The sequence below is a fragment of the Tiliqua scincoides genome, chromosome 8 (assembly GCF_035046505.1).
Source record: "Tiliqua scincoides isolate rTilSci1 chromosome 8, rTilSci1.hap2, whole genome shotgun sequence".
NCBI classification, from domain to species: Eukaryota; Metazoa; Chordata; class Lepidosauria; order Squamata; family Scincidae; genus Tiliqua; species Tiliqua scincoides.
Genome location: NC_089828.1, coordinates 8,464,866 through 8,485,862, shown reverse-complemented (window position 1 = coordinate 8,485,862; position 20,997 = coordinate 8,464,866). Strand labels below are relative to the sequence as shown.

Here is a 20,997-nt window from a genome sequence, read left to right as displayed (position 1 = left end):
ATGAGTAGTCTCAGCAGCCAAGAATATAACGGCAGCCAGGGGTTTTGGGTGGACTGAGGGGCACCAACCCGCTCTGGTTGCAGGAAGAGGCTGCTTAAATCCCCGAGGCCAGGTTTGCACAGAAGAGGATGGCATGTGCCCAAGAGCTACTTGACCTATGACCAAGTACTAGAAGGAAGGTGCCAGATTAACATGAAACCCACCTGTGAGTTCCTTGAGTTTTCCCTGAAACTGGTTGCCCAACATGTGCCCGCCAGACACTCAGAGGAACTCAAAGAAACCACCACACAGCAATTGAAACACAACTGCACACCAATTATATGCATCTTTTCTGCACTTTACAGCACTCACAGAATTCAGAAACATGGTCTCAGGGACAACCCTGTAGGTAAGGTCAGTCATACTGCCCCCATATTGCAGGTGGGACTAGGGTTGGACAGAGGCCTTGGCAAACTAACTTGCCCCAAACTGGCAAATTCACACAAGAAGCCAGATCTGAACAGGGCATTTCCCAGCTCGGTCTCTCAACCACCATGCTCTAACACAGTGGTACTCAAACTTTACCGGCCTGTGGCTCCCTTGACCCCTGTGGCTGTTGGCCATGACTCCCCATCACATTCCTGAGGGTTGGAAGTGACATCATTAAACAGTAAGTGGCCAGAAATATTAACTATATTAATATTAATTATATTAATCATATCATTAATTAAATTCAGATCTTAAAAATATATTAATACACAGCAATATACATGCTTTATAAATGATCAGCTGCTGATCACTATTGGAGACAGGATGCTGGAGTAGGTAGATTTTGTCTGGTCCAGGAGGACTTTTTTTTTTTAGCTTTGTAAGCACACCAATTGAATTGTTTTATCAAATAAACTTTGTGAACACCCAGTCTGACCAACATTACACACACACCCCTGTGGACCCCAATCCAACTAGTCATTTCTCCCATTCTCCTTGGATAGGATTGAACCCTTTATTAATTAAATGACATTAAATTTTTCCAGCAGTTGGTGGGGAAAATAAAAATAGACCATAAAAATATATCAGAGCTGATAAGGGTTTGGTTAGGAGGCTGATTTGTCTCCTATACTAGGATGCACAACTCAAGCCTATGAATGTCTACTCAGAAGTAAGTCCCATTACAGTCAATGGGGCTTACTCCCAGGAACAGGATTGGGCTGGCAATCACTTCATCAATGGCTCATAAGTATTCCCTTCAAGTAACAAGATTCATCACTTTAAAAATACAGCCTCTTCAGTCAAACAACAAGATTTATAAATCACTTTAAAAACTGTTCCCTTTTTCTGCTCTTGGCCAAGTAAAGCAGGTGCTTGCCTTCCCCCCCCCCCTTTGCCAACCGCATGGAAACAACTTTAAGAGCCCTGGTGACTGGTAAAATAGGAAGTGTTTTATTTGGGGATGGAGGGGCTCGCATTCTGCCCAGGAAAGCTGGTGTGACTGTACCGCTGCGAGAGGACATCCCGTGTCTTCCCTGTGCGTTTGTGGTGCCTCCCCAGGGAGCTGGGCCTCACAGGTTGAATATCACTGCTCTAACAGCTCAGCTAGTTCCTAATCTTAAACTAAAGTATCCTCCATGCAGAAATCAACAAAACCCACCATCCACAGCACAAACCATCCAGGGCATTTTCAACACTGGCTATTTCACATGACAACATCGCCAATTTTAAAATCCATTTATTTCCACATTATGACAACTACAGCTCCCAAAAGAACACTTGGACACTGTTCTGACAATAGGTGCTAAGGTCAGGATGGCAGCCCCCGCTTTTCAAACAGCTCCTCTCGAGCTAGCTTATGGAACACCATTTGAAGATGCTTGTCTCACTGTCTTGATTCGACATAAGCATATGCTGAAAATACACAATGAGCTTCTCCCAAGTTCTTTCAGTCGATTCTGCACCTGTACAGCAGCAAAAAGCACCTAGGAAGAGCAATTTCTGAGCAAGCAAATGGACCAGACCCACAACCCTGAAGTCTGCATCTGAGCATCACCCAGCATTGCACTGAAAAGCGACAGTCTTTACAAGCTTGGTCTAGCTCAGTCCCTGATGTACTTCTCCACCCAGCCATCCCAGAGATGGTAAACTGCACAGTTTTGAGTCAGCCCCTTGCTCCCCACAGTTATGCCACACCTACACTACTGGCAGCAGCTCTCAAGGGTTTCAGAATGGTCTTTCCCAGCTCCAGCTGGAGACACCATCAACTGAACCAAGGATCTTCTGCATGCAGCTCATGAACTATGTGTTCCCCTCTGTAAGCCCAGATTCTGCCCAGTTTCAATCCAGGGCACTCTTGTGTGCCAGGCAAATGTGAGACCTACTTTGCTACAGAAACAAATTCTAACACAAAAGACCTGTGGCAGCAGACTCTGTTCTCAACAGCATTTCCACAATGAAGCAGTGCCTGCCCATCCATCTCCATGTGTTTTATCTCCTTCCATGTTGTACAGAACATGTGGAATGCTGCCCTGCCCATTATGAAACGAGGCTTTCAGAGCACAGCACCCACACAATGCAAGTTCAACACTCCAGTCAGAAGCAGAATGTTGACTCAGCAAAGAAGGAGCCATAGATCTCAGATAGCAACATCCCAGCTGGAGAACCAGCTGTGATGAAATCACAGAACCACCGTGTGAAAGGTGCAGGGGCAGGGGCACACACGGGCAGGGGGTGCAGGGAAAAAACCAAGAGGACCAAATGGAACAACTGATTGGTTTGAAATTGGGAAAGGAGGACAAGGCTGTATATTGTCACCCTGCTTATTTAACTTATATGCAGAGCACTTCATGCGAAAGGCTGGCTGAATCACAAGCCCAAGTTAAGATTGCCAAGAGAAATATCAATAACCTCAGATATGCAGATGACACCACTCTAATGGCAGAAAGTGAGGAGGATCCAAATAACCTCTCAATGAGGGTGAAGGAGTAAAGTACAAAATATGGCTTGAAACGCAACATCAAAAAAACTAAGAGCATGGCATCCAGTCCCGTCACCACACGGCCAATGAAGAAATGGAAGCCACAACAGGGTTCATCTTCTTGCGCTCTAAGATCACTGCAGACCAAGGCTGCAGCCACAAAATTAAAAGATGCTTCCTTCTTGGGAGGATAGCTATGAAAAGCTGAGACATCACCTTGTCAACAAAGGTCCGTATAGTCAAAGCTATGGGTTTCCCAGTCGTAATGTATGGCTGTGGGAGCTGGACCATAAGAACAGCTCCACTAGATCAGGCCATAAGCCCATCTAGTCCAGTTTCCTGTATCTCACAGCAGCCCCACCAAATGCCCCCGGGGGAGCACACCAGATAACAAGAGACCTGCATCCTGGTGCCCTCCCTTGCATTGGCATTCTGACATAGCCCATTTGTAAAATCAGGAGGTTGCACATACACATCATGGCTTGTAACCCATAATGGATTTTTCCTCCAGAAACTTGTCCAATCCCCTTTTAAAGGCATCCAGGCCAGATGCCATCACCATATCCTGCGGCAAAGAGTTCCACAGACTGACCAAACACTGAATAAAGGCCTGAGTAAAAACCAAAAGGAGGACTGAGCACCAAGGAACAGATGCTTTGGAACTCTGGTGTTGGAGGACACTTTTGAGAGACCCTGGACTGCAAGGAGAGCAAATCAGGAGTCAGCCCTGACTGTTCCCTGGAAGGACAGGTGCTTAAGCCGAAATACCTATCGCCTCCTGAGCAAGGACGACTCTTTAGAAGGGACCCTGATGCTGGGAGAGCGGAAGGCGAAAGGAGGGGCTGGCAGAGCATGGGACAGTCAGTGTCAGCAAGGAATGAGCACGAACTTGGACACGCTCCAGAAGTCAGTGGGGGGACTGGTGGGTCACGAAGAGTCGGACACAGAGACTAGACAACCGCCACCCATCAGGCTTCCGAACTGGGAAAGCCTTTCACTCCAGCACAGGTCAGATGCCGTTCCTGCATCCTGTGGCAGGGAGTTCCACAGACGGGGGGCTTGTCAGGTTTCGCACCTCCCCAGCGTGTGGGGTCTCCCCACAAAGAGGGGACCCAACCGGCCCCTCCGCGTGCAGGGGGCCCTGAAGGGCTGGCCACGCGCCCCAGACCCCTGCAGACCGGTGGCGTAGCTGGAGGGGGCGGAGCGCTCAGCCTCGCGGGGGGTGTGGGCAAGCGGCCCCTCTCTTCGGAGCCATTTCCGGCGGGGGGGCAAAACAGAGCCGTACGGGGAGGGGGGAAGAGAAAAAGCCGTAACCCCCTCCAGCTACGCCACTGCTGCAGAGACAGCCAATCCCGGCAGGGGGGACGCGCCTGGCCCCCTGAGGCGACCGAAGCCCCCAGGCGGAGCACGAGCCCCCCCTCCCACAGGCGGCCGGGGCTGAGGGGGCCGCGCGCGGGGGGACGGCCTCTCCCCCTCACCTGCGCAGGCGGTCCTCTGGCCTCGGGACAGCCTTCCTGCCTTCCGGAGCGCACACGCGCGACACAACCCGGCCAGGGCCTGCGAGCTCCTCACGGCTAAGGGACGGAGATCGACTGAATGGGCGCGCGCCGCCCGCAGGAGCCTCAACTGGAGGCTCCGCCCCCTATGCCTGCCCACTTCTCGCGAGAGCCCAGCGGGGAGGGGGTGCGGAGAGCGCGCGCCCCATTCAATCAGGAGCCACGGCCCAATCGCAGCAGCGCAGGGGGCTGTTCTCCGCCCCCACGTCCAATCACAGCGCATCAACCTTCCGGCCAATCAGAAGGCGCCCTCCCCTGGGCGGGCGTGGCAGGTAGGACGGAGGGGGCGGGGACGGAGTCAGCCAATGAGGGGGCGCGGGCGTCACGCGCCCCTCCGCCGGGGACTTAATGAATGACAGCTGCGCGGGAGGAGACTCATTCAGACCCCCGGGCAGCCCAGCGGCACGTGCGCGTGCACGGAAGCTTGGCTGCCGCGCTTACCTGGGAGTAAGCCCCGTTGACTGCAGTGAGACTTACTTCTGAGTAGACACGGGGGAGTAAGCCCCGTGAGACTTACTTCTGTGTAGACATGCCTGGGACCGTGCTCTGAGCTGCTATCCTGCCCACACTTCCCCGGGAGTAAGCCCCGTTGACTACAATGGGTCTTACTTCTGAGTAGACATGCTTAGCATTGGGCTCTGGGTCAGTGGAGTGCACGGGTGTTGCTTCCACTGGAGCATGCGGAGAAGAGGCGCTCGCCCTCAACCGGGTTGCTGCCTGTGCGAAGGTCCCGCCTGGCTGTTCCACCCAGCCAGGGCTGCTTTTGGGCAGCTGTGGCAGTTTTGCCTAATTGGGCCCCGCGCTGTCCTCCCCCCATCACTGCTTCCAGTGGGCCTGAAGTTGGTGCCATGTGGGCAGCAGCAAGTGCCTCACTCCTTCCAGCCCTTGAAGCTCCCAAGCCCATCCTCTCTGCTGTCTCGCTCCAGAGTGGGCCACTGCAGACAGGGCAGCCACGCGAGAGCTAGAGAGTGCTGCAGGCGGGTGCAAGCACAGAAGTCCTGTCCAACTGCACAGAAGTAGCAGATTTTTTTTCTTGGTCTGGCTACATTCAAGCTAAGAGCTAAAAAAAAATGAGTAGAGGGGGCCATGCAAAAGTGCTTCCAATTGGGCCTCGCAGCTCCTAAGGTCGGCCCTGACACCAGCAGCAAGGGCACTATGACTCTGCAGCTCCCCGCACAGGGTGAAGGATCCAAGGCCTGGCTCCAATTCACCTGCCCACTTGCGGCTAGGGGGAGAAGTGATTTGGTGCCACAGAAGCTTCCCCCCCCCCCAGCCTGCCACTGCTGCAATCTTCTTACTTTTGCAGCAATTGACTTACTTTTGCAGCACTTTGTTCACTGGCAATCCAACGTTGACCCTCCACCAAACCATTTTTTCACAGCTCAGAAAAGTGGGGCACGTTTCTCTCCTCCTCCTCCTCCTCCTCCTCCTCCTCCTCCTCCTCCTCCTCCTCCTCGCATTGGTGGCAAAAGGGAGAGACTCTTGTGCTCTACAGGCTCTGTGTCCCTGTCAAAGAATTGAGGAAGGAAGGACTCAGCTAGTGCAAAGCCCCTGCTCGCTGGGGGAATCCTGGCTGAGAATCTAAATCCTGGGGGAGTCTAAATGCACCAGATTCTGGCATCTCTCATTAACCTTTATGTTATGCTTCTAGCAAAAGAGAGGTGGGGATTGGAATGCTGGTCAATCTCTCTCTCTCTCTCTCTCTCTCTCTCTCTCTCTCTGCATGAGAAAGAGAGAGAAAGCATTTAAACATACAGCAGGGGTGCTCACACTTTTTTGGCTGGAGAGCTACTTTGAAACCCAGCAAGGCCCTGAGATCTACCAGGGGGGAAGGAAGCGTCTGACAGACACCCCCTTTAATGTATGGAGCCCCTGCTGGAGTCTAGTCAGTTTCTCAGTTTTGTTGCTGCATGCCTGAAGAGCAGCTAAAGCATCAGTTTCAGTTTAGTGTCAGCTAAATATGTCAGTTTCATCTAGTCACTAAACGAAACTGACATATTAACAGTTTGGAGAGACAGGGCTCCGCGATCTACTCATTTTGCCTAGCGATCTACCGGTAGATCACAATCAACCTATTGAGCACCCCTTTCATACAGTATACTCTTGTTAACTACCCAGCACTTGTGAGTTTAAACACCAGGAAAGAAGAGAGCCCAACATTGTGGGTGGATGCCCTGAGTGTGCCAACAGCCTCCTGTTTCCTATTTTTGTCTCTCTTAAGGGTTCAAGGCAGGAGGAGGAAGCAAAATCTAACCACTAAGAAAGTTTTTGTTTTTAAACATTGAAGTTATTGCAACTATATCCTGAGCAGCCAACCACATTTGCTTTTCTGCTTCACTCCTGCTAAAGCAGCCCTTCACAAACTGTGGATTACAAACCACTGGTCTAAAGCATAGCCCTTTCCCTGTTATGCAAATACCCTACATGCAGGGAATTTTTATGCAGGAGAAGCCACTGGGTGAGGCACATAGTCCAGCTGCCATTAAAAATAGAAAATATAGCATGCAGAACTGCTGGGCAGGGTGGGCTCCTGGTGGGAGAGAGGCCTGATGCTTTGCCCTGAACAGATGGGAAGGTGGAATGCTGGAAAGGGGAGAGGGCTGTGTGGTTGGGGAAGGATCCAAACATACATTCTGCTTTAACTTCTGAGCTGGAATGTTTGAATTTCAAGTTATGCAAAATAACATCATGAGCATGCTGTGTAATGGGACCTTTGGCCAATCGTGGCTTAGGTTTGAAGTCTAAATTAATGATGCCTTGACACCACTTCCAGGTTAATGACATCACTTCTGGTGGGTCCCAACAGACTGTCATTCTGAAAAGTGGGTTCCGTTGCTAAAAAATTTGAGAATAGATGGGCTAAAGCATAGGTCATTCCCTGATATGCAAATGTCCTGCATGCAGGGGATTTTTATGCAGGAGAAGCACATTTCAGGAGGTCTGGTCTAGAGGGTAGAGCCTCCCTTACCCTGAAGGTAACATCAGAAGATCACCAGTTCGAGGACAGAAAATGGCAAGATCTTGAAGCAGCTGACAAGCCGAGCTGAGTAATTCCACCTGCTCTTGGTATGAGCAAGAAGCGTCTTGGCTGCCCTCCATGTGAGAGATGGAGCTGCTTGTCAGCCTGCGTGGGAGAACTGGAGGTCAGAACTGAGACCAAACCAGGAAGATCCATTCTGAAATGTTGTTGGTTCTTGAAAGAGAGAACCTTTATGATTGTAAAAATCCCCTGGAGGGATTTAGAAACGCCTGCCAATGTAAACCGCCTTGAATAAAGTCAGAGGAGTAATCCAATGACCAGAAAGGCGGTATATAAATACCTTGTTGTTGTTGTTGTTGTTGTTGTTGTTGTTGTTGTTGTTGTTGTTGTTATTTCAAAACTATGGCCATCTAAGAAGACAAGTGAAAACAGGGCACTTGTTTTGCTTGAAAACTGAAAACAAAATTTTTTTATGTATGGTTATAAATACTATATGTGCATTTATAATAAAGGAAAGAAATATGACTTCCTCCACCACCATCAAATTGGAACACTCCAGAATTCTTGTCCCCAGTTCCGCATAATATGCAAATGGCTCTAACCTTGCTGCCAGTCACCACGGGCATTCCTTTATCAGGGAAGGGCAAGGAAGAAATTGTTTAAATAAAGAAATAGAATATTCATTTGCAGAAAGACAGAGAATTAGGACTATATGGTAGTTGGCTGGAATTCAGGTGGTATTTCAACCCCCAGCTTCTGCAGACCTGCTGTGTTTTTTGAATGGGCTGCTAGATCGACCGGAGGTGTCCAACAAACATGCTTGGATTTGCAGCATCGTCTCTGTTGCCAAAGGGATGGAGAGAGCTCCAGAGCAGGCCTTCTCTGCAACCCAGGCCTCGTTGCCATCTGTGCCAGCCTTTCCCGGCAAAGCAAAAAAGGGGGCAGAAGGGATCTGTTGTTTCCTTGGCGCAGCTCTCTGCCCCTCCCCTCACCAGAGCTTTCTGCTTGACAGCCTGTAGCTAAAAACTTAAAAACTTGCTGGACGATTTGCCACCCAAGACTGATGCAGCTGTGACTGTCGTCTCTCACTGCATGGCCATGGATCGTACCCAGGTGGGCTACTAGGAAGCTGTTAAGGGTTCATTCCCGGGACTGCTAGGTAATTTACTGGCTGAATAGTAACAGGCCTGAAGCCTTGGCCTGACTAAGCCAGCACAGCATCCTGGGAGCAAAGGATGATGAAATATCTGGTGATCCATACCAGGTGGCATCCCCTGTGTGTGTGTGTGGCAGCACATGCCAAGTGAGAGTGACTCTGCAGATTTTACTGCTCTCTGATTGGCTGTCACTCATATATATTCCAGCAGGAGCAAGCTGGGTTGTGGGAGATGCAGAGTGGATTTTGTGCAGAAGGCTACGTCAGTGTGATCAGTGATTCCTGTACCATTTGTACTATTTGGACTGTTGCTGTTGTAAATATTGTACATAGTAAAGAGGTGTTTGGTGGAGGACTTCTGCCTTGTGTCGCCTTTGTCGCCGGGAGTGTGTGCGCTCCAACCTTGGGAAATAGGCAAGCCGAGCAGCCAGACAGCAGCTAGCTGCGTGAACATCTTCTCCAGCTCGCAACAGAAGCAGTGCAGCATTACAGGAAGCATAAAGGAGCAGGAGGAAACCCCCCCCCCACTCCTCAGTGTTGGGCCCTGAATCATGTTCCCCTTGGCACCAGCAGGCAGACAAGAGTGTCACCCATCGTGCATCCAAGGCAAGGTGGCAACACCAGGCCCTGCAGGGTCAGCTGTGGAACACTGGACCAGACAGCTGTGGCTGGGGTGTTTTGCTTCTGTTACTCCTGTGAAGTCATACACTGTCAACTTTACACGTCTGCTGTGACCTCACTGTATACATTACTATCCAAAGTTCACATCCCTTCAACAACTCCAGAGATTCATTCCTTAGTCAAGACCTTACAATTAAAAATAATGTTGGAAAATTTTTTCCCCCAAATAAAGGTTTGGAACTGTGAGGCTTTTGGTTTTGCTTTGCAATGCCTCGGTGGTTTGCTTTTCACCACACACTGTCTCTATCAAGGAAGCATCACTGTGGGTGAAATACAGGGAAATCTCCAAGAAAGAGCCAGGAGATCCACTGAGCAGCTGTGGCGTGCTGGACAGACCTCCAGTATGCAGGATGGGAGGCTGCCAAGGGAGGCTGCCGGACAAGCTGAGGCCCAAGGCAGGAGTGATTTTCTGGGCAACGTGACAGGAGGTAGCAGTCAACTGACTGCCTTTGTGCCTCCTGCATTGCTCCCAGACCCCTAAAGAGGCAGATCTGCTGCCAGGTCTCTGAGGGAGCTAGCTCCAAGCTGCACAGGCTACAAGGTAAGTCGGGGCAACAAGAGCTGCTGAATGAGGGGCACCTCTGATTTCCTTCGGAATCTCTGACTAGCCCAGAGATGGCCTCTTGTTCTGCCAGAGGCCCCAAAGTGAACAGCTCAGGTGGTGGGGTTGCCAGCACAGTGTTCAGGGAATCATGGCTCCTGGGAGGGGCCACACAGGCTGCACCTCGGAAGCTGCAGCAGGGGGTGCTTGCTGCAAGAGCACCTCAAACCCACCTCTCTCTGGCCAGGTGCAGAGCAAAGGCCGACCAGAAGCGATGCTCGGTCCCCCTGAACTCCCCTAGCCCTGCTTGCTTAGAACTTGCTAATTGATTTAGCTGACAGAAAGAGCTCCAGCATGGCCATTGATCGACTCTGCAAAGAGCTCCAGCCTTCAATACCAGGCAATAAAGGAATAATAGAGTAGTTAATATTTTATTCCTGCAATAAACTCCAAAACAGGGGCTGCCTTCCCATTTGCGCCCTTTGCTCTCTGTGACTGGACTGCGCTGACTGCAAAACATGACACGCCACTGGCATCGTCGCAGGGGGCCCACTGACATGGGGACAGGCCACTTGCCATGCTTGGCCGGGACCCACTGTCCCAATGACCTCCTGTCTCCTGATGGTGGCCTCAGGGAAATTCACAAGCCAAGCGTGATGGAGGGAGCCTAATCCTTTCTGTTTCTTGTATTTCTGTAATAGATTTGTGCTGCTTTCCCCCACACTTGGGCACACAAGGCAGATCACAATGCAACAAAATAATACATCACTTTTTAAAACTGCAAATCAACAAAGTTATAAAATTATGCAATATGAAAACAGCCCACACAGCATAAAGAAAAACCCCAGCAATTACAGAAAACTGGCAAGACAAAAGCAGTGAGAGCATCCATGATAAACCAGCAGTCAGAAATTGTCACCAAAGAGCAGGCACTGCACAGTGCAGGCCATGTCAGGAGCACATCATAAAACAGCTGAAAGGTGGCCATAGAAGACGGCGCACAACAGCGGGAAAGTCGCCCATCCCCACCCCCCAACTGCACAGAAAAGTCTAAGGGCCCAGTCCAATCCACTTTTCCAGCATGGATGCAGCTGTACCAATGAGGCGTGCACTGCATCCTGTTGTGGGGGAGGCAGTCACGGAGGCTTCCCCAGGGTAGGGGAATGTTTGTTCCCTGACCTCAGGGCTGCATTGTGGCTGCATCGGTGCTGGAAAGTTGGACAGGAGTGGGCCCTCAATGAAGCAAAACCATCTTAACCCCTGCCAGACCCCCTCAAGGGAGGGGCAGTTCTCAAATCCCCAGGAGTGGAGCTCCATCAATGCATATTCCCAGCATGTGGTTATCCATTTGTTCATTGCATTTATTATATGTTGCTTTCTCCCAGTGCAGCGCCCAAGGTGGCTCACAGCTTAAACGTATGGACAAAAAGGGAAAGGGGAATAAGCAGGACAGTGCTGGGACAGAAGGGAGGAGCGGGTGCCAAGGCTCAACTGCAATGGTCAAGGGCATCTCTTGCAAGAGCAGCCTTGGAAAGCACCTTGGAAAGGACTCCTCCCACGAGTCCCCAACTTACCCAGGGAGAAGGCTTCTGGGCCAGAGGATCAGGGAGGAAGTTGGTGGGACATGGGGTCACCTCCCCATATGCTGCCTAGGCACTCCTGTAGGCGGCAAAGCGCAGCAGAGCTACAGGACCCAGGTGGGCAGGGCCAGCCCACCCCCCAAAGGCAGAGACCAGAGCAGAGGCAGCAGCCTTCCCAGCCCTCTCAGGAACAACCCTGGCAGCTCCAGGTGAGAGGAGGTGGGAGGGAAACAGAGAGAGGAAGGGGAGGAGTTGGGGTAATCCCAGGGTGCTTTCTTCTGCCTCCAGTCATTTTTTTAAGTCCGCACTGCTGGCCATATCAGAATCCAGTGGCCCAAAGTTGCAAACACCCAGGAGTGAGGCCAGTGACTGAAACTGAAAACATTTCCAAATGCTTCTGGGCAACTCTTTTTTAATTTCAGCTATTTATATCCTACCTTTTCCCATCAAGACAAGGCATTCCAGGTGGCTCTTGTTATAATGAAAAACAACAGAATTTTAAAATGCAAAACAAAAAATTCAGTAATAATAGAAAAAGAAGAAACCAAGCTAAATGGACACTGACACCACCCAGACTGGAGGGGGGGGGGAGAGAGAGAGAGAGAGAGAGAAAAGAAAGGTTTTCAACCTGCAGAGAAGGGGCCAACCTAATTTCAGCTGGAGGGAGTTCCACATGTAGGGTGCCACCATGGAAAAGGTCCTACCTTGCGTTGCTCCCAACTTTTGACAGTGGCAGCTCCCATAGGTGAGCCCCTCAGCTGACCTATGGGGGCAGGCATGTCATGTACAGGGAGGCTGGCCATAAACCTTGCAAGGCATAAAAAGTAATCACCAGCACCCAAACATGGATTTATATAAGCAAGAAAATGTGGACACCCCTCTGACCCCTGCATGGCAATCAATTCCCCTGGTCAAAGCTGCACCTGACACAATAATTGCTCTTCCCTTGGCAGCCATCCAGCAGAGGTGCCCCAGCCGAATTCATGACAGGAGAGAAGCAACTTGATGAAGGGCCAGGTTGATCTTCAGCGAAATATTATGATGTTCACTTCAAACGGCATAGCTAATATGTCATAACAGGAGACAAAGGACCATCCCAGATCACCAGCTACAGACGGGCTTCCTCAGAGCTTTTAAGCAGCCTGCATTTACTCCACACCGTCTGCCTGTCACTGTTTGACAGAGATCTTTGGCAGGAAAGCAAAGCTTAAGCCGAGAAGACAGATAATCAATTTCCGGTGTTCCTGGAAGCCAGAGCCAGTCTGCTGCGTGTTTACAGGCCCAACAACGTGTCTGTGTTTTGCATCAAAGTCCAAGAGAAGAACGGAACTGCCACACTCACTTCTGCACCAAATATTGTGAGTTGCTGTTCACTGTGCGTAATTGTTGACGTCCTTAGGGGAGTGTGCAAGAACAAAATATCAGAAAAGAATTTGTCTGCAAAAAAAGCACATTTCCCAAAGTGCCTGGGAAGCTCCAGGAAATCATGACTGAAAAGGGGTCTACCACAGCAGCAAACAGAAGCACACCTGAGGCTTCATTGTGAATTCTGAATGTCACTGCAGGCAGCCATCCCAGATGGCCGGAGGTGTGCACAGTTCAGGAGCTCCTTTGTGGATCATTCCTGTGAATCTCTATTTCAGAGGAACGGAGGCCTCGGCACAGCCACAGAGTCAAATATTTATGTGGTTTATACAGTGTCCTCTACCTGCAAGGTGCTTTGCAGAGTGAATACACACACACACACACACACACACACACACACACACACACACACACCCCTTTTGTTTTTATGGCACTTTGAGTTTCTACACAGAAGGAGAAGAAGGTTGCCTGTCTCCGATCTGGGAGTGATAGGTGGAACAGATGGAAAAATATCAGGAACGAGAAGCAGCAAGACAAAGGGAGGCCTCCCTGAGCTGCTCTCCTGTTCCTGGGCAGGTGCAGCAACATTTGCACAGCATGTGGGTTTTGCCAAGCTGGTTGTCCAAGGCCTGGAGTCTCCTCATCTATGCCTCCATGGTGGACAAAGGGAGGCATCTCAGCAGGTGCATCTGTTCACAGCTCAAGGCCTAGTGGCCATGCCCTGTCTTCTGCATAACAAGGGAAGGCAGGAGAGGCCTCTCCACAGAATGGTGACAGGCAGGCAGGGACCGAAGCATCTCCATGACCATGGGAGGTGACTTTTGGTCAGGAGGAAATGTCTCCCACTGAGCTGCGGAAGGGAAGTGCTGCCTGCTTCCATTGGTGCTACTGAAGCCCCACCCCCACCCCCAACAATCTCTTCCCCTTTGGAAGCACCAGAACACTCAAGGAGTCTGTCTCGAATGGCCCTTCAACACACAAGGCACAAATTCAATGTCTCCAAACCAAAATACAGACAGACACACATAAACAAGGATTCCAGCTGAACTGAGAACAAGTTTCACAACAAATCTCAGTGGCATTCTGTTGTCATTTGTTTTTTGTTTTGTTTTAAATACTGTTAGGAAAAAAGGAGGCCCACTTCCAACTGTTGGGCAGACTAATTGAAAGCTAATGTTGCTTCCAAATTGAATTTCAAATGAATTTTACATCCATAGTTTATGCTGCTAATTTCATTCTCTGCATCCTGTAATTTGGCAACAGTGATGGATCACTTGAGCGAGGCATATCTATGTAGCAGGACCACTTAGTAGTGGAAGGATGTCGAGTGTGATCACACTGGCAATGAATGCAGAGAAATTCATTCACTGTTTGGATCTCAGGCAAGCAGTGAAATGGCCCCAACTGTCACAGACAATGGGGGAAGGAAAGGGCCGTTTCTGCCAGAGTCCTGAGCACAGGGTTCCAGTTGTGGCCTGGGCCAGCCAGGTTCAACTCTCCTCATCATTGTCTCAGCCACAGAAGCCATTTCTTTGATATACCTTGCATAGAAGATATATGCAATTCAGATTCAGCACCATGCGCTGCAGCTTCCTTCCAGTGTGGGGACTGAGGCTCTGGATGCCCCCTAATGGGGGATCTGGTGCCCCCTTGGGTTGCTCCACTCCAGTCCCCTGCTTACATAAGAACAGCCCCACTGGATCAGGCCATAGGCCCATCTAGTCCAGCTTCCTGTATCTCACAGCGGCCCACCAAATGCCCCAGGGAGCACACCAGATAACAAGAGACCTCATCCTGGTGCCCTCCCTTGCATCTGGCATTCTGACATAACCCATTTCTAAAATCAGGAGGTTGCGCATACACATCATGGCTTGTACCCCATAATGGATTTTTCCTCCAGAAACTTGTCCAATCCCCTTTTAAAGGCATCTAGGCTAGACGCCAGCACCACATCCTGTGGCAAGGAGTTCCACAGACCAACCACACGCTGAGTAAAGAAATATTTTCTTTTGTCTGTCCTAACCCGCCCAACACTCAATTTTAGTTGATGTCCCCTGGTTCTGGTGTTATGTGAGAGTGTAAAGAGCATCTCCCTATCCACTCTGTCCATCCCCTGCATAATTTTGTATGTCTCAATCATGTCCCCCCTCAGGCGTCTCTTTTCTAGGCTGAAGAGGCCCAAACACCATAGCCTTTCCTCATAAGGAAGGAGCCCCAGCCCAGCCATCATCTTAGTCGCTCTCTTTTGCACCTTTTCCATTTCCACTCTGTCTTTTTTGACATGCAGCGACCAGAACTGGACACAATACTCCAGGTGTGGCCTTACCATAGATTTGTACAACAGCATTATAATGCTAGCCGTTTTGTTCTCAATACCCTTCCTAATGATCCCAAGCATAGAATTGGCCTTCTTCACTGCCGCTGCACATTGGGTGGACACTTTCATCGACCTGTCCACCACCACCCCAAGATCTCTCTCCTGATCTGTCACAGACAGCTCAGAACCCATCAGCCTATATATGAAGTTTTGATTTTTTGCCCCAATGTGCATGACTTTACACTTACTGACATTGAAGCGCATCTGCCATTTTGCTGCCTATTTTGCCAGTCTGGAGAGATCCTTCTGGAGCTCCTCACAATCACTTCTGGTCTTCACCACTCAGAAAATTTTGGTGTCGTCTGCAAACTTAGCCACTTCACTGCTCAACCCTGTCTCCAGGTCATTTATGAAGAGGTTGAAAAGCACCGGTCCCAGGACAGATCCTTGGGGCACACCGCTTTTCACCTCTCTCCATTGTGAAAATTGCCCATTGACACCCACTCTCTGCTTCCTGGCCTCCAACCAGTTCTCAATCCACGAGAAGACCTGTCCTCTAATTCCCTGACTGTGGAGTTTTTTCAGTAGCCTTTGGTGAGGGACCGTGTCAAACGCCTTCTGAAAGTCCAGATATATAATGTCCACGGCTTCTCCCACATCCACATGCTTCTGTTCCTGTCTTCCTCCTGATGAGAGGGTGAGCTGCCCGCCCATCACAGACAAGCTACTAGGAAGCAGATGGCAGCCAGGAACTCTCAGAGGGGAAGAGGAAGCTGCCTCAAGGTCGGCACTGACATGATGCATGCCAAGCGCTTCGCAGTGCTGTCGGGGCCATGAAAAATTAATGTGCCTCCTTCCCCCTGCCTACAGATGCGCAGGCAGCTGCCCGTTTCCAATCCCTCCGGCTGCTGCTCCTGGAGGTGGGAGCAACAGAGAAATTGTGCCTGCCGCTTCCCCCAGGAACTGGCGTTGAGCAGCAGAAAGGCTAGTGGTTTGATTGTGGGGGACTCAGGAAGCTGAGTTGTGGGGAAAACTCGGGAAGTTGTGGGGGACACGGGAAACTGCCTTGCCTGAAAGGGGATTGTCTGCCCATTGCTCAGTGCTGTCTGCATGGACCAGCAGGGAGCAGCTCCAGGGCTGGCCTAGCCATGAAGTATGGCTCTCCTCAGTGGCAGAGAAAAAGGGTGGAGGAGCGGCAGGTCCAGGGTTCCCTTTACCCTGCCTCTCTCTGGCCCACCCTGAGCCAAGCTTCCACTCCACTCTGTGGTACTCACTCTGCGCCATTCCTCCCTTTCAACTTAAGTGGACCATGCAAGGAGGGAGTGAGGAGTGGCTGAGAAAGCAGCTCTCCATAGCTTGCACCCAAAGAACCCACGGGAGGGGGGGGTGCAGTGGTATCACTCTGTGATCTGTGCCACCTTGCGCATTCCTCATTATGTCCCTTTAGGATGCATGAGGAAGAAGCAGGGTCCGGAGATGGGGGGGGGGCAGAGACTTACCTGGCTCCTCCCTTGCAGTTCATTTGAAGAAAACAGGAAGTGTGGAGGTTCCAATGTCTGCCTCAGACCCTCCTTATCTGACTGTCCCAGTGTTGCCTTTCATGAGCCCCAAAAGTCCTGGCCAAAGGGAGGGTCTTGTGCAGACGAGACAGAACTTCAGAAAGACATACGGAGAGCTCCAAGAGGGATGTGCCTGTGCTGGCCGGACCGCTGCCAGTTCCATGGCATCCACGCTGCGCTCTCTGTGTGCGCAAACACAGCAGCCTCACCATTTGGCAGAGGAGCAGGGCGCCAGCTGAATGCTCTTCCTTGTATGACAACAGCCACCCAGGCCACATTTGCCTGTGGGCCGTTTCTTCCAGAACCTGCAGTGCCTGCACCATGCGGCAGCTGATGGCTAATCCTAGAGGCCACAACTGAGTTCAAAACCCAGGCAACTGGGGGGAAGTGTGTGTGTGTGTGTTTGGAGGGGGGCTTTTTAGGGGGTAATTCTCACTGGAAAAATGGCACAGAGAAAGAGGGTGAAACTCTCCAGCATGATGGTCCTGATTAAAGATAATTAAAAAAAAAAAAAGAATCCTTTAGCAAACAAAAACATTATTTAAACAAAATAATTAAACAAAACCAAAATTAACCTTAAAGATAATTAAACAAAAATGGGAACACAGCTCAGTGGCGGAGCCCGTGCTTTGAACATAGAAGGCCCAGCAGTTTCTTAAAAATTTCTTAAAATTTATATACCGCCTTTCTTGGTCTTTATTCAAGACGGTTTACATAGGCAGGCTTATTTAAATCCCTTCTTAAATAGGGATTTTTACAATTGAAAGAAGGTTCTTTCTTTCAAGAACCACAACATTCAGGTGTTTCATTCTGATCTGGCTTCACATTCTGGCCTCCATCCTCCCACACTCCGAGCAGATGGAATTGCTCGGCTTCAGCTTGTCAGCTGCTTCAAGGTCGCATGGTGCCGGTGGCCTCGAACTGGCGACCTTGTGGATGTTATCTTCAGGCAAATGGAGGCTCTACCCTCTAGACCAGACCTCCTGCCCAGCAGTTCTATCCCTGGCAGCACGACCAGGAAGGAAAGAAGCCCTGGATCAAGGCTGCCAGTCAGTGCACACAGGCCTGAGCCAGGCAGACCAAGGGCCTGACAGCACAAAGCAGCTTCATATCCTTGGGGAGCTCCTGTCTCATCTTGAGTTTGACCCTGGGAAGGAGTCCAAAGCATAGGGGCAGCCAGGAAAAAGGGCAGCTGGTTGAAGGAAGCAGATCTCTCTGGTGATGGTTTTCAGGGAAGCCCAGGATGCTCCCAGAGAAAGAGTGCTGGCTGCAGTGTCCACATCCATATTCCCTGATAAGCCTTTCCTGATCTCACAGGAGTAATTTGGGGCCCAAAGGGAATGGTGGTTTGATGCAGACAAGATGGGGCCTGAAACTTAATGCTTTTTAACTCTGGGAAAGGGCCAAAATATAAGGCAAATGTAAACTAAATACAAGAAAAAAAAATCTTTTTCGCCATCAGCTACCTCAAGCTTGTGAGGTAGGCCAGGCGGAGAGAGAGAGTGACTGGCCCACAGTCACCCAGCAGGTCTTTCCAGTTCAAGACAGACACACTGTGCACAGTGCTCCTTTCATGTCATGTGGCAATGAATGATGTCACCACATTCTTCTGGCTCTCCTGATAGCTTTACTGCAGCTGCGAGGCATGGGAGGGAGTTCTAGGCCTTCTGGAGGTAAACAGGGCCCAGACTAAGTAAGATACTGCTTTGCAACTCATGTTCCCAGGACACAGAGCTGGGCTCCCCAGTGAGCCATGTGGGAAGCAGTTCAGTGAGAGAGATGCATCATCCAGGCCAAACATACGTGGAGAGCCTTTAAAAAGGGTTGACCCTGTCAGGAACGGGGTCCTTTGTGCATTCACCCACGCAGGATCCAGGCGAGGCCCAAGGGAAGAGCAAGCACAGAGCTTCTGAAGTGTGTGAGTCACACTGCGCTTCTTGGTGGAGGCCGTGCACACATCCGGCCATCAGCAAGGCCTCTGTGGGACAGACTGCTGAGTGAGGGGATGCTTGTGTGAACTGCTCCGCAGCAGGCCTGGCAATACAGCTTGCGTGGCTTGTCTTGCTGTGACAAGACAAGCTACCCTTATTGGTGCTGCCCTTGATTGGTGTCCAGAGATGTCCAATGGGGCAAAAACACCATGACCAGAGAGGGCTGCCTGGAATGGCTCAGCTGGGGCATTTCACACCGGTGCTTTTTCACCCATACTGGAACCTGCTGTTTCTGGGTTCTCTTCATGACGCTGGTTTGAATTAACCCAGAAAGCCCTGAATGGAGCCCTGGTTATCTTAAGGACCACCTCCTCCCTACATGCCATTGCACTTGGACCCAGCTGAGGCCCAACTCTAGGTCCCCCTCCAGGGAAGCCCTGCTGCACAGAGCCCTAGAGGGCTAGCAGTGAGCTATCTGTGCATTCATGGGGGGTTGGCTGGCCCCTTGTGCAGCAAAGGGAGTAAAGTGGCAGATTCGGGCTGGGCCATGCCTCCTTCTGTGCTCCTTATTTTCAATGGGCTTATTAATATACGTGTATGGAGTTGCTCATGGATGGCTTTGCCATGAAAATAAATGTCTGCAGGGAATAATCTTTTCCCCCCTCCCTTTTTAAACAGAGGAGTCAGCATTTTGCGCAGGGCTATGATAAAGAAGACACATACGCCTGCCAGGAGATGCGGAGTCATAGTAGAAACCTTTGTGTAGGGGTGCGGAGTTCCCTCAGGGGCCACTGATCACTGGGATGCCCTAGCCCTGGCCACCCATCCAGCTGCCTCCACCTAGCTGAGCCACTGCTAGTCCAGGTCATTGGCCAAGGCCTCAATTATGATGGGCTCAGATATATGATAAAAGGCAGAGATGTGTTTGAGGCCAGGCCTTCTTTGATGGGGACTGCTCTGCCAGTGCACCAACAGACATGCCTGGGAAGATACCAGGGGAGGGGAGAAACCAGAAGGCCTGGCAATTGCCCAACACAGCATGCTGATATCAGCGCATGGACAGTTGCCTGGGCTGTGTGCAGAGCTGCTGCCTGCCGAGCCAGGCAGTCATTGCTGTTTTTTGCTGTAAATGTGTTTTTATCTCGTTTTTAAATAATGTTTTTGATTGTGTTCTTTTTAATTGTTGTTGTAAGCCGCCTTGGGTCCCTTCCTGGAGAAAGGTGAGGTTTAAATGAAGTAAGGAAGGGCACAATCCTAACCAGGTCTACTCAGAAGCAAGTCCTATTTTGTTCAATGGGGCTTACTCTCAGGAAAGTGTGGTTAGGACTGCAGCCTAAGTAACTAACTAAATACTAAATGAATAAATAGGTCCCTGTAGCTCTGCAGGGTGAACAGTGACTTGCAGCGGATCTGCAGAATTTCAGGTCTCTGCCAGCCCTGCCCGGAGATGCTCCCAGGAGTGGATCTAGCTGGTTCCGCGTGCCAAGCAGGTCTCTGCAGCGAGCGGTGCCCCCCGCCAGGGAGACTGGATGGAAACAGGCCGGGAAGAAGGCGGGAGAGGAGGGGGTCCCGTCCTGGTCACAGAACCAGCGGATGGGGGGCTGGCCTGGAAGAGCAGCTGCAGCCGCCTGCAGAGCTCCGGGCAGAAGCGCTCGTGCACCCCTTCCCCCCCCCCCCGCATTCAGAGCTGCTCCGAGAAACGACCACCCCGCCCGCGAGACCTGCCCTGGCAAGATTCCGGGCGCCGCCGCGGTGGGCGAGTCGCCGGCGCCCTCTGGTGGGCAAGGCGCGGGTGGCCCGAGCCTGCAGCGGAGGTGCCCGGAGGGCTGCGAAGGGGATCCGCTCCAGATGCCCGGAGCGGCGTGGGCGTCTTGGGCGGGCAGCCCCGCTGCGAGGAAGTCCTGCCAGCGCACTCGGCAGCCACGTCGGGCTCCAGGCCTGGCAGCCGGTGGCGTCGTTGGGGGTGCGAAGCGCCAGGGGTGGCAGGCGCCCTGCAGGCGCTCCCTCCCCCTCCCCTTCGGAGCAGTCCGACTCCCCCCGCCCCTCCCTCCGAGGGGAGTGCCTGCACGGCGCCTTCGACACCTAGTGCTTTGCACCCCCTCCAGCTACGCCGCTGCCCCCCGGACCTTCCCGAGTGGCGGCTCGCTCTTGCCCCGACCCTCCCCAAACCGTCTCGACAGCCACCAACCCCCCCCCCCCGCCTTGGGGGGCTGGCAGAGTCCCGCGCCATCAGGCACGGCGAAGGAGGTGCTGCCAGAGGGGAGGCGCCCGCCCGCACGCCCCAGCCGGGTGTTGCCTTCGCCCCAGGCGGCTGCTGGCAGGTGCGCCTCCTCGCCTCTCGCGGAGCAGCACCCGCCCGTCCGGGCTGGAGGGGGCCTACCTGC

At 51.5% G+C, this 20,997-nt stretch overlaps 1 protein-coding gene across 2 annotated transcripts in view; it reads right to left on the bottom strand.

The window, feature by feature from the left end:
• The window catches only part of GLCE (glucuronic acid epimerase), a 53,931-nt gene extending 49,406 nt beyond the window's left edge, over positions 1 to 4,525 (bottom strand). For both annotated transcript variants that reach the window (XM_066635923.1, XM_066635924.1), the window contains exon 1: positions 4,426 to 4,525. The gene's annotated coding sequence lies outside the window, so the exon portion shown is untranslated. The remainder of the gene's footprint in view (positions 1 to 4,425) is intronic.
• Positions 4,526 to 20,997: the final 16,472 nt, after the last annotated feature.